The following is a 13,009-nucleotide window of genomic DNA, read 5'->3' as shown; positions in this document are numbered from 1 at the left end:
TTTGAAAGTGAAGTTGCTCAGTCGTGTCCAGCTTTTTGCGACCTCTTGGACTGTAGCCTAGGCTCCTCCGTCCATGGGATTCTCCAGGCAAGAATATTGAAGTGGGTTGCCATTTCCTTCTCCAGGGGATCTTCCTGACATGGGAATCAAACCCAGGTCTTCCACATTGCAGGCAGACTCTTTACTGTCTGAGCCAACAGGGGCTCCAGATATCTTTAGGTGCCCTTAAAAAAATACACAACCACATTCCTTGCTGCTTTTACAAAGCAGTAGGCTGAGTTTTGTTTTTTCCTTAATCCTCTGTTACCATGTGGACCATCCTTTCCACGCTCTGAACTTTATTTCGTTGATTTTGCCTTCAAAAGTGTTTAGAAATCCGAGTCACCAGCCCATATACAGGTAGAGTGCCTTTTGGATTTGCTTTCTACATTGCTTTAAGTTCTGTGTTAAATAAAAACATGTATCATATACAGCATTTTTGTGTTTATGGCTAAAGGAGACCATCTGTGACAACTTAGACTGTTACATTGGCTTCAGTTGATTCTCTGCCATAGCAACTAGAATAATCTTCTAAAAAAGAAAATCTAATGTCTATTCTGGTTAAAACTGTAAAACAGCTTCCTGTTGCACTTTGAATAAAATCGCTGTTTCTGCATGAGCCTACATGGATCTGAACCCTGCTTACCTCTTACCTGACCATTAAGATACTTTTCCTTTTATTCCACATTCCCTGCACTCCAGCCAGATTGGCTTTTTGGAGTTTTAGAAAATCCCAGTCTCTCCTCCCATTCCCGTACTGCCCTACCCAAGGCTTTCCTAAATGCAGTTCCATTTGGCTGTAACGATCTTTTCCTTGTCTGACTGGCTCTTTCTGCTTCAGGTTTTGTCCTGAACGTCCCCTTAGGTGATCACCCTATCCTATACAAATAGCACCCCAGATTTCTTCCTACCTTTTTGTGTTCTTTATTACTTTCACAGCACCGTTATAACTCCTAAATTCTCTGCATTTATGTTCTATTTCGCTTTACTCAATAGTATCTCCACAATTTCAGGGGATTTCTCTTTTATTTACTCAGTCAGTGTACAACAGTGTTTGATGCCTGCTGAGTACTCACATAAATATTGAAAGAAGAAACCTTTCAAAGTTAAGTATTGAGTTGAAACATTTCCACATCTTATATATTCTGAGATTCCTTTCTAGTATGAATTTCTGTGAACCTCGTTTGTTTCTTATTGCTACTTGCAGCCGTGGACTTGTGGGTTAGTAAATAAAAGACATTAAAAATAAGCTGAAAAGAATCAAGGTGTCATTTTGTTTCTTATAAAGCCTTAAAATAGCATTTCAGCAATACTCCATAATTTTCAGTATATGTCTTGGACATCTGTTAGATTTATCTTTAAGTGATTAATAACATGATGCTATTGTATTAATAAATAACATTTTTTTCAATTTTTTGTGTCTACTACATAGAAATGTTTGTTGATCAGCCACAATTAACACACTTAATAGTAGTTGTTCAGTTGCCCAGTCATGTCCGACTCTTTGTGACCACATGGATTTCAGCACACCAGGCCTCCCTGTGCCTCATCATATCCCAAAGTTTGCCCAAGTTCATGTCCTTTGCATTGGTGATGTCATCCAGCCATCTCATCCTCTGACACCCTCTTCTCTCTGGGCATGCAGACTAGAAAGAAGTAAAACTTTCAGACAACATGATCATCCAGGTAGAGAAATCCAATGGATTCTACTTTAAAAAATGTTGCTATAACTATTAATTTTATATGCTAACTTAATAGTTATAGCAGATTTTAAAAAGTAGATTCCATTGGATTTTCTGCCTGGATGATCATGTTGTCTGAAATTTAACTTCTTGATAGTCTACATGCCTTTTTTTCTTTTTTTGCCTTATTGCACTGGCTAGACCCAACAATATAGTGTTGAATAAAAGAATGAGATTGGGTACGCTGTTGTTTCTGATCTTAGGGAAAAAGTGTAAAGTCTCTCACCATTTAGAATGATGCTAACTTTACGTCTTTTTGTAGATGTCCATTAGCAGGTTGATGAGATTCCTTTCTCTTCCTAGTTTTCCAGGAGCTTTTATCAGAAATGGATAATGGGTTTTCTTGCATGCATTTTCTGGGCCTATTGACATGATAATATGAATTTTCTTTATTAGATTTTTAATATGGTGTATTGCCTTGAGCAGTTAACCAATGTTATACCAGTCTTGCATCCTGTTATAAATTCTACTTCAGTTCAGTTCAGTTCAGTCCAGTCTCTCAGTAGTGTCTGACTCTTTGTGACCCCATGAATTGCAGCACACCAGTCCTCCCTGTCCGTCACCGACTCCCAGAGTTCACTCAAACTCATGTCCATCGAGTCAGTGATGCCGTCCAGCTGTCTCATCATCTGTCATCCCCTTCTCCTCCTGCCCCCAATCCCTCCCAACATCAGAGTCTTTTCCAATGAATCAACTGTTCGCATGAGGTGGTCAAAGTATTGGAGTTTCAACTTTAGCATCAGTCCTTCCAATGAACACCCAAGGCTGATCTCCTTTAGAATGGACTGGTTGGATCTCCCTGCAGGCCAAGGGACTCTCAAGAGTCTTCTCCAATACCACAGTTCAAAAGCATCAATTCTTCAGTGCTCAGCTTTCTTCACAGTCCAACTCACATCCATACATGACCACTGGGAAAACCATAGCCTTGACTAGATGGAACTTTATTGGCAAAGTAATGTCTCTGCTTTTTAATAGGCTATCTAGGTTGGTCATAACTTTCCTTCCAAGGAGTAAACGTCTTTTAATTTCATTGCTGCAATCACCATCTGCGGTAACTTTGGAGCCCCCCAAAATAAAGTCTGACACTGTTTCCCCATCTATTTCCCATGAAGTGATTTGACCAGATTCCATGATCTTCGTTTTCTGAATGTTGAGCTTTAAGCCAACTTTTTCACTCTCCTCTTTCACTTTCATCAAGAGGCTTTTTAGTTCCTCTTCACTTTCTACCATAAGGGTGGTGCCATCTGCATATCTGAGATATTACTTTGCCAATAAAGGTCCTCTAGTCAAGGCTATGGTTTTTCCAGTGGTCATGTATGGATGTGAGAGTTACTAGCTATAATTCTGCTTTATTTTTTCAGTCATTGCTTTAAAATCAGAGTATATATCTTTAACTCATCACAGTCGACATTCATGTGGTATTATACCACTTTACATAAAAGAAACTTCCAAATATTTATTCTCCTTCTGGCCTTTGCTGTTATTTTCAAGCATTTAACTAATACATGTTATAAACCTCACAATGTGTTATCGTTATTTTTGTTTAAAAATTATTTCTTTAGAAGATTTAAATAAGAAAGTCTTATGTTTATTCATATAGATACAACTTTCTGTACTCTTCATTCCTGTGTGCAGATCCATAATTGCATCAGACATAATTTTCCTCCTGCCTACTATAACAGTATAGGACTACTCCTGATGAATTCTTTCAGCTTTTGCATATATAAATAAGTCTTTAATGTTACCTTTTTTTTTTGTACTTGAATATACAGAAAAGGTTCATTCACATTAGGCCAAATACTGGGAACAATCCCAATGTCTATTGCTTGATGACTGGGTAAACAAGTTGTTTTATATCTATGTGGTGGAATACTACTTGGTAATAAAAAAGAATAGACTACTATTATTTCTTCAAATATATTTTCTGTTCTCCCAGCTCTCTTCTTTTGGGGCTTCTATTACATATTTGTTAGCCAGTTGAAATCTTCCTATAGTTCACCTGATACTCTTTTTATTTTTTAACATGGGTTTCTCCCCATTTTTGCTTTGTTTTGTATAGTTTTTATTGTTATGCTTCAAATTCACTAATAATTGCTTCTCCAATATCTAACCTTCTACTAATCCCATCAAGAATATTTTTTCTAACACAGACATTGTAGTTTTCTTCTATGGATGTTCTGTGTGGAGCTTTTTATATCTTTGGTGTTTCTCCTTAACTTTTTGGACATATGAAATACAGCAATGGCAACCCACTCTAGTACTCTTGCCTGGAGAATCCCATGGACAAAGGAGCCTGGTAGGCTGCAGTCCATGGGGTTGTGAAGAGTTGGACACGACTGAGCGACTTCACTTTCACTTTTCACTTTCCTGCATTGGAGAAGGAAATGGCAACCCACTCCAGTGTTCTTGCCTGGAGAATCCCAGGGATGGCAGAGCCTGGTGGGCTGCCATCTATGGGGTCACACAGAGTCGGACATGACTGACGCGACTTAGCAGCCATGATAACTGTTAATGTCATCGTCTGCTGATTTTAACATCTGTATTAGTTTTGGATCAGTTGCAATTGATTAATTCTTTTCTTAAATATGATTCATATTTTCTGTCTTCTTTGTATGCCTGGTAATCTTCAACCTGATTCAAGATGTGAATTTTATCATGTTGGGTGTTACCTGTTTTTGTTTTCCTGTAAATATTTTTGAACTTTGTTCTGAGATGAAGTTAAGTTACTTGGAGACAGTTTTATTTTTTTGAGGCTTATAACGTTTAAAATTTGTTAGACATGACCAGAGAAATGTTTACTAAAGACTAATTTCCTACTAGTGAGGCAAGAATCTTTTGAATACCAAGTACTCTATGAATTACAAAGGTTTTCCAGTCTGACTGGGGGCAATAGTCCCTATTCCTTGTCCTTTGGGGGTACTGTATACTGTATTCTCTGATGCTTTTGGATAGTTCTTTCCCTGGCCTCACATACTTTCCTTACATGCATATGCTGATCACTGCTTTGCTGCATTTTTCAGGGGATCCTTTTCTGATCTCCATCATTCTTTTCCTGTTCAGCTCTTTCCCTTCTGGTATCCTGAACTTCATCTTCTCAAGCCAGGGAGTCCAGCTGGCTTTGCTTGGATTCTCCTCTCTCCCCTACCCCATGTGGTAGCCTGGGAACTCTCTTAAGGAATTAAATTGGGGCAGTCATAGGGCTTGCTTCATTTGTTTCCCATGTCTCAGGGATAACTTGTCTGGAAAATCATTGTTTCATATATTCCGTTTGTTTGTGGTTGTTTTAGGAGAGAACATAAATTCAATCCCTCTTACTCCATTTTGGTCAACAGTGCAAGTCTCAGCACTGTTTTAAATGCTTTATGTATATTAACTAATTTAAATCTTTCAACATTGTAGAGTGCATTCAACTGTTATTCCTGTTTTGTAGACGAGAACACTGAGGCACCAAGAGACTGTGAGTTACCCAAACTTGCATAGCTTCTTATGTGTATGTGCTAAGTTGCTTCAGTCGTGTTCAACTCTTTGTGACTCTATGGACCACAGCTCACCAGGCTTCTCTTGTCCATGGGATCCTCCTGGCGAGAATATTGGCATGGGTTGCCATACCCTGCCCCAGGTGATCTTTCTGCCTCAAGGATGGAACCAGCATCTCTTAGGTCTCCTGCATTGGTAGGCAGGTTCTAAACCACTAGGGCCACCTGGGAAGCCCTGTATAGTTTGTTGATGACAGAGGTAAGACTTAAATTCAGACAATATGTCTCTAGAATCTATTTTCTTACCTACCTTGTCATTCTGATTTTATAGTATTCCTCAGTTTATAAAGAACTGTGGCATACATCTCATTAAATTGTTATGTAGCTTATATGAGCAGAATGTGAATGACTGGGAGTTCTTAATCCCCTGTTATTTGCATTTTCAAGAGTATGCTTATTCATCCAGAGGAATCTTTAGTAAAGGAAATATCATGTATACTGACAAACAGAAATGAGAAATGTTTCTGAAGTGCAACAGAAGCACTTTTTAGTGATTAACGCTCCCAATTTCACTCAATCGTGGAATTTTCTGTCTTCCTTTCCCTTAACCAGTCTTGATTTTTGCTAGCTTCTCCCACTTCATTCTTTCAATTGTTGCAGATGACTTAACAGCTTCTCTCTCTCTCTTAAACCTTTGTATTCATGGCATCAGGTACTAGGAAAGATGGTAGTTACCTGTATGCAAAAGACTTAAAAATGAAGTGCTACAAGTAATTTAATGGCTTGCGTTTTCCTTTAGGAAGAATTCAGAGTTCTTTCCATTGGTTTTGGGTTCTTATTATTACTTTGTATTATAACTGCTGTCTCTCTCCAAGTGTATAACCTAGACAGCTGGGAGAGCTAATGTGGGAAAGTATGCTGTTCATGGCTACACTGTTGTTGTTGTTCAGCTGCTAAGTCCAACTCTTCGCGACCCCATGGACTGGTAGCCTGCCTGGCTTTTCTGTCCATGGGATTCCTCAGGCAAGAATACTGGAGTAGGTAGCCATTTCCTTCTCCAGGAGATCTTCCTGGACTAGGGATCGAACCCACGTCTCCTGTATTACAGGCAGATTCTTTACCTCTGACCCACCAGGGAAGCCCCAAATCAAAGCATGCAGGTGGCCAATTGGAGGAGCCAAAGAAGCGCCAGAGGGCAAAAAATAAGTTGCAGACAACATATTCACTATGAAGTGAATACCTAGCACAAAGGCAGTGGAATCTTGACCACATGATGTCCTGACTTTGGAATGTCTTTTCTATTTGCATTTGAATATAGCTGTTTTTTGATCAGAATTCCTTACCTTAAAATAAGAAATCAGTATTGAATCTAATAAGATACTGGAAAACTGAATTTCTCTTTCCTTTTCCATATGTTCTCTTCACTGGAATATTTTAAATATGTTTCTCAATGAAAAAGCTATTCTTTTTCATTACACTACCACTGCAAGCATTTTTGAGAAAGGAAAATGCATTGAAAGCATTAACTAGAACTTCTGAGCAAAATAGCTCTCCTGTTTAGTCTTCAGTTTAATTACTACATTATTCTGCCAGCTTTCCCTAGAAATAATTGACTGAATGAAGTAATTTCCTTGGATATTTACAAACACTACAACTTATAAAGGTCTGTCAAGTCCCATTTGGCTTGGAAATGACTGAGACTGAGCTGGCAGCACCCAACAGTTATTTCGGGCTTAGTGTATTTTCATAGTCACCAGCTCAGGAAGATAATGGGAAGAAAACAGGAAGGTGAAATGTTTGGCCTTTGTGCTCAGGCTTAGTTTTGTAATTTTGGCTGTACCTTAAAAAATGAGAGAGTAAAGCATGGACTTGGTCTAAGACACAAGTGGTTGGAGAGTGATTTGTGTGCATGTGGTTGTTAGAGTATCTTGCTAAATTATGAATAGTCTGGAAGAAATTTGCAAAGCTTTGACTATCAATAGTCAAAGCTCAAACACTGGCTTATCAATCATGGTAAAAATGAATCACCAAAGTCAGTTTGTTAACGTTACTGATTTAATATTCTGTAATAAGGTGTTTTTGTTTTGTGTTAAATAATAAGATTTGATTTTGAAGGCATAATGTCAAACCAGAGAACACACAAGAGGAAGATTGGGCTGGAAATTATTTTATCTGAGGCAGCCTGCAGGAAATTCCAAAAGACAAGATCAATATAAATGAAGCTTTTCAAGAATTGAAGTGGAATGCCAAATTGCAGTACCGCAGATTCAGGTTTAAAGATGTCAGTCTCTACTCATGGAAAAAAAATGATGCAGAAACTTCAGATGGTCTTCAGAAGGAATTCCAACCATGGTGATATTTACAATGTGATGATTTCAAAGTGGCTGTGCATGTCTTAAAATATTGAGAGGTGGGGAGAGCAGAAGTAAGACTATTGGGTAAGGTGCTTAAAAAAAATAAAAGGAATAGTAGAGATTTGATGAATGTCCTAAGAGGAATTCTAAAAAGCAAGATGGTTTAAACTAATGTATTTGCGAAGCATTTAGAGGTAATGAATCTACATTTAGTTATTATCTGAGTCTACATTTTACCCACACAAAAGGATGAATACTTCTCTTTCAAAGGTGACCTGAGAGTAAGCTAAAGTGAATTTTCGTCTGTCATATCATCAGTAATTCAAGTTCAGCTGTCTCAATCACAGTTAGTGAAAACCTATTGAACTATTTTCATCTTACATGGAACAGCAGGTTTTGTAAGACATGAAGCTTATTTAGTTTTGTGGGACCTCCTTAAATAAAAAGAATACAATACTGTAAGTACACACTTTCAAGGACATGGAAGCCTCAAGCAAGTGGAAGGCCCTCAAGCTTGAGCTTTAATAGCCTCAGGTGGTCAATCTACTTCTAGTAATCAAATTTCATTTTGTCAATATTGGATAAAAAGATTCATGTAAGCTAAGTGTAGCTAGAATATCTGTGTAGTGGAAAGAGGAATGGGCTGGGATTTAAGATTTGTGTTCTAGCCTAGGCTGATTCATTTCATTGTTTATTTACTGAGCGAGTGTGTGTGCTCAGTCGTGTCTGACTCTTTGTGACCCCATGGACTGTAGCCAACCAGGCTCCTCTGTCCATGGAATTTTCCAGGCAAGAATACTGAAGTGGATTGCCATTTCCTCCTCCTTCCCAACCCAAGGATTGAACCCAGGTCTCCTGTGTTTCTTGCACTGGCAGGTGGATTCTTTACCACTAAGCCAACTGGGTGCTACATTTTACATGGCATTATGGAAGTGGCTGTGAATACAGAGAATCTACTTAAGGAGTGAAACATTGCATGCTCAATTGGTATTTGGGAACTAGTATAAACACTGCCCCTCTTAGTGAGACACAATAGACTCTGACATATTAAAGACTTTGAGAGGTGTTACTATTAATAAACACATCAAGTACATAAACACAAGGTTTAACTTTGTTTATTCCAGTTTTAAGCTCTTTTCTTTTTTATTATTAATATATGTAACCCACAGTAACATCACCTGGAAGACATTTTGGGAAATGCTGCTATGAGGAATTACCTTTCAGCCTCCTTAACTGTTACAGGTGTTCTTAGATTTTTCCTCTTTGGCTAAGTGGAAACTGTCATCCCTGAAGGAGTCAACGTACCCAGCAGTGTATTTTAGGCAGACTTGCACACTTGGAGTCAGTCAGCAGCTCTTATTAAATAGTACCACCCATCAAGCAGAGATTGGCTGTGGGGTGTGCATAGGTGCTTAACAGGGATGGAAGAACTGGCCCTTCACAGCCCAGGCTTGTTCTTCATGAACTTCATGATTCCCAAGAAGACTTTCATTTAAGCATCCTTCAGCCTTTTTAAGTGGGCTGTCTGCTTTGGTAGCGTTTCCTTCTGTGTTTGTAGAATTCATTACCCTTGAATGGGAATACCACCCAAGCAGTGGTCAGAGGGCCAAACAAGAGGGAGATTCTGCCCCCACCTTCAGAGCATTTCCGAATGTAGAGGCCTGAAAGGAGGTCTTTTTGCCAAGTATGGTTTGGAATTCAAACTTAACGCCAGATCCACCACACCTTTTTTTAGGGTAATTACCACTTAACCAAACATTTCTGAGTTTCTTATAAATTGGTCCCCTCGGTCACTTAATCATTTTAGTAGCTCTTCTCTGAACTTAGTCCAAGTTTTCCATAATTTTGGTAACAAGGTGCTCTGTAGGGAATACAGAGTCCAGGTGCAGCAACCTTGCCAGGGCATTTAGTGTGGTGGGAGTGAGCAAGGGAAAGATGACAATATCCCTTGGGCTCTCATAAATGTATGGCAGCTTTCCAACAAATAGAGTTGAGCTCATAGTAAATGTGTAGGAAAGTAGGCTAGGAATTGCCCTTTCCTTGATTCTTGTGGAAGAAAAGCCAGTGGCCTACCAGCAAGGTGTGTGTGAAATCTAAGGAGTCCTACATTTGAAATTGCATTATAGCCATACTTTACCTTAAGAAATCATTCTAACACAGAGGCTGAGAAGCTCTGTATAGAAATATCTTGAGGAAAGGCAGTGGCCTAACCTGAAAGTTGTCATTGGTCTATTGTTTTTCAGAATTTGTACCGTTTTTGTATAAATAAAATCATTAAAATATCATTCATTATTTTTGTTTTCTCATTTTTTGATGGCCCTGAAAGGAAGTCTAATGAAATCTAGAAATAACTTGAAATTGAGTGATTTCCTCAGGGTTAGGCAAATGAGTAAATGGAAAAGTCAGAATGGTACCCCAAATATATATGTGTTCAGCCCTGAACTTTCACTTCAATCTACACAATCAAACAAACCAAAAAACTCTCATCTGGATATCTTCTTTCTAACACTGGAAATCAAGACTTATTGGCAAATCTTTTGGCTTCTTAATTTAGTCACTGTATCTTTTGTGTCCATGTTTTCTAATCGTATGTCATTAGTCCCCACCTCCACCCTTTCCCCAGCTTTTTAAAAATATAGCTCTCTTTTTTACCAAAAATGAAAATCCAAAGATATCAGCATCTGGTACTAAAGTAAGTTATTTCAAAGTTTGTTGGGGTTCTGGGAGACCTAACAAGGACTGTTAAGGTTTAAATACAAAAGTCAATAATAAATTCCTGAAAATATATGGTATTCATTTCTTGATATTTAGGACATTGAAACAAGTATTTAACAATCTGATTCTAGGGCTAATTAAGTATACACATAATGGGCCACCCTACAAACTACATTAATGAGTTATTCATGCAGGAAACTATGTATCTCTGTGGCAACTAATGTTTTGAACCATATTTAAAATGCAGAAGTATTGCTATAAAACAAAACTAGGCAAGGAGAACCATACCAGAAAGAGTATAATATTTAAAGACAAGTACCCATGTTATTGTAGCATTTAAAAAATACTTTAGATAATCATGAAAGCATAAAATTTCAACTAAAATGTTACTATTTTCCATCACTTTGAAGTACTGTTTGCTGTTAAGATTCTAAATTCACCACTGCCGACATGTGGTCACATGCTATCAATATTGGAATTGGGCTTTTGTTCCAAGCTCCCTGCTCTGTTGTGTATTTCTCCCTGATCACTGCAGGATGATTATTTCATTAAGAAGCCTATAATGAAGTGAGACATTAGAGGGAATAAGTTACTAATATTGCACCTGAATTTCTTCTTCCCTTCTCTGGTCTAATAACCCTTTGTATCAGCCATATCCAACTCTGAAGGCTAGGTTCTAGAGATCTTTGAACACAGCTGGACTCTCAGGTAGTTTGGTCTTTGGGGACTGATATACCGAAAATAACTTTGAATAGTTAAATCTGACCACGTGTGAAATGGCAGTTGCCTTTTAATTTTAATGGAATATTTTAGAGCATTTTTATGGAAAAGCTCTTAAAGTTCTTTTTTTCACTACCTTAATGAAAGGGGAAAATGTGTTGCTGTTGCTGTTATTTTTTATAATAAATTTAAAGCAGTTCCTGCAAATCTTAACAAGTAGAATCAAGTATTTAATGCTTTTGGCAAAACACCTTTATAAAATTTCCAGAGCAGAATAAAATATTCTGCATTTAAACTTTTTTGACTAAAACAGACTGAACTTCTAAGAGGACTTACATCACGTATCAATATTTCCAAGTTAACTGAGTATGTGGAATCATCAAACCACATAACTGCAGAAGTTACTGTTTCATCTGAACAGATTTAAGCTCAAAATTTTAAACCAGAATAGAAAGCTAGGTTTATAAGTAGGAATATTACAGATAGATACACACTTTCTTTGTTGCACTGTATTTCTTTTGTATATTCAAATCAGGGAGTCCTCTGATAACCTGCTTTTAAAATAAGTTGCATTGCAAAAGATCATGTGGACACTGTTAACTGGGATTTCACAAAGACTGGTTCTTTGAAACTAGAGGTTATGATTTGCTGGTAATGCTTAACAAAAGTCTCTCCAGGAAAAAAAGAAGAAGAAGAAAAAAAAACAACCACCACCATGCTTTCTTGAATCCCATAGGGTAAATATGAGATGTAAAATTAAGAAGAGTTGCATACAGTCACCTCTTACCAGTTGATATGAGACTGCTTCAGCAAACCACCGAAGAGGAATTAGATAGCGGAGAACAGAGAAGCCTGATGTGTTGTAATCCACAGGGCTGCAGACACGATTTAGCAACTGAACGATAGCAACAAAACATACAGATTGGAAGCCATCAGTTGTAAAAACCTAAATTTAAAGGGAAACTTTGATTTACCTGGATAAGATGTACTAGTACAGTTTCTTTAGGCATATAATGCCTGGGAAAATTTTGACAAAATTTAGTCACCTTATCAGATGGAGAGTTTTGACCAAATGCTTATTTGTAACCTTTAGGTAGCTGTTGAATAAGCAGCTTAGAAAATGAATGGCAATTGAAAAAGTTGAAGTGGTCATTTTTTGTTTTTGTTACTTGTTATTCCTAAAGAATCTTCCTTCTGTTCTGACTGAACTTTGTTCTGGATCCCTCAAAACTTATCATTTGTGTGATAGAATGCTAAAATGTTTCTGGGAAAGATGTTTTCCATGAAGATGTTTTATTAAAATAATTGTAGCTAACATTTCTTTTGGCATTCTCTAAGAGTTTCTCATGATTATCTTCTTGAATCCTTACAACAGCATTCTTATCAGCACACCCCACCCCATTTTGCAGATAAGGGAACTGAGGAACAAAGAATTTAAGTAACTTCCAAGTGGCCACATCTAGTAATTGAGGTTAACCCACGCAGTCTGACTCAAGAGTTTGTGCTATTAATGCATTCTTTTGCTTCAAGTATTGTTTTGGTTTGATTTTTTGTTTTCTTAAAAGATTACTACAGTTAGCCAATATATTTGAATATTAAAAATTTTTCTTTTAGATAATTGAATTTACATAAGATTGAATATATGTGGATGAGAGAGATTGTGAAACTGCTATTGATATTCAAAATAGACTTTGCAAACCATTTTAAAGTTAAGACATTTCTGGGCCAGATAATCTTTGGATTATATTAATAAGATGGAGATTAAATAGTCATGTGGCTAAACTGTACCCTTGCCTTTAGTCAATGGAAATCATATATCAAAAAATGATAAATTTGTACTTTTTATATCCCTACCTAGGCAAGAAAGAATTTAAGGTGATACACACACACATACAAACACATGTACATAGTGAATAGGTGCATAAATACACACATTCGCCAATGTATTTTTTCTGATTTTCTT

The sequence above is a fragment of the Ovis canadensis genome, chromosome 12 (assembly GCF_042477335.2).
Source record: "Ovis canadensis isolate MfBH-ARS-UI-01 breed Bighorn chromosome 12, ARS-UI_OviCan_v2, whole genome shotgun sequence".
In the NCBI taxonomy this organism is placed as follows: Eukaryota; Metazoa; Chordata; class Mammalia; order Artiodactyla; family Bovidae; genus Ovis; species Ovis canadensis.
This window is presented reverse-complemented; position numbering follows the sequence as displayed.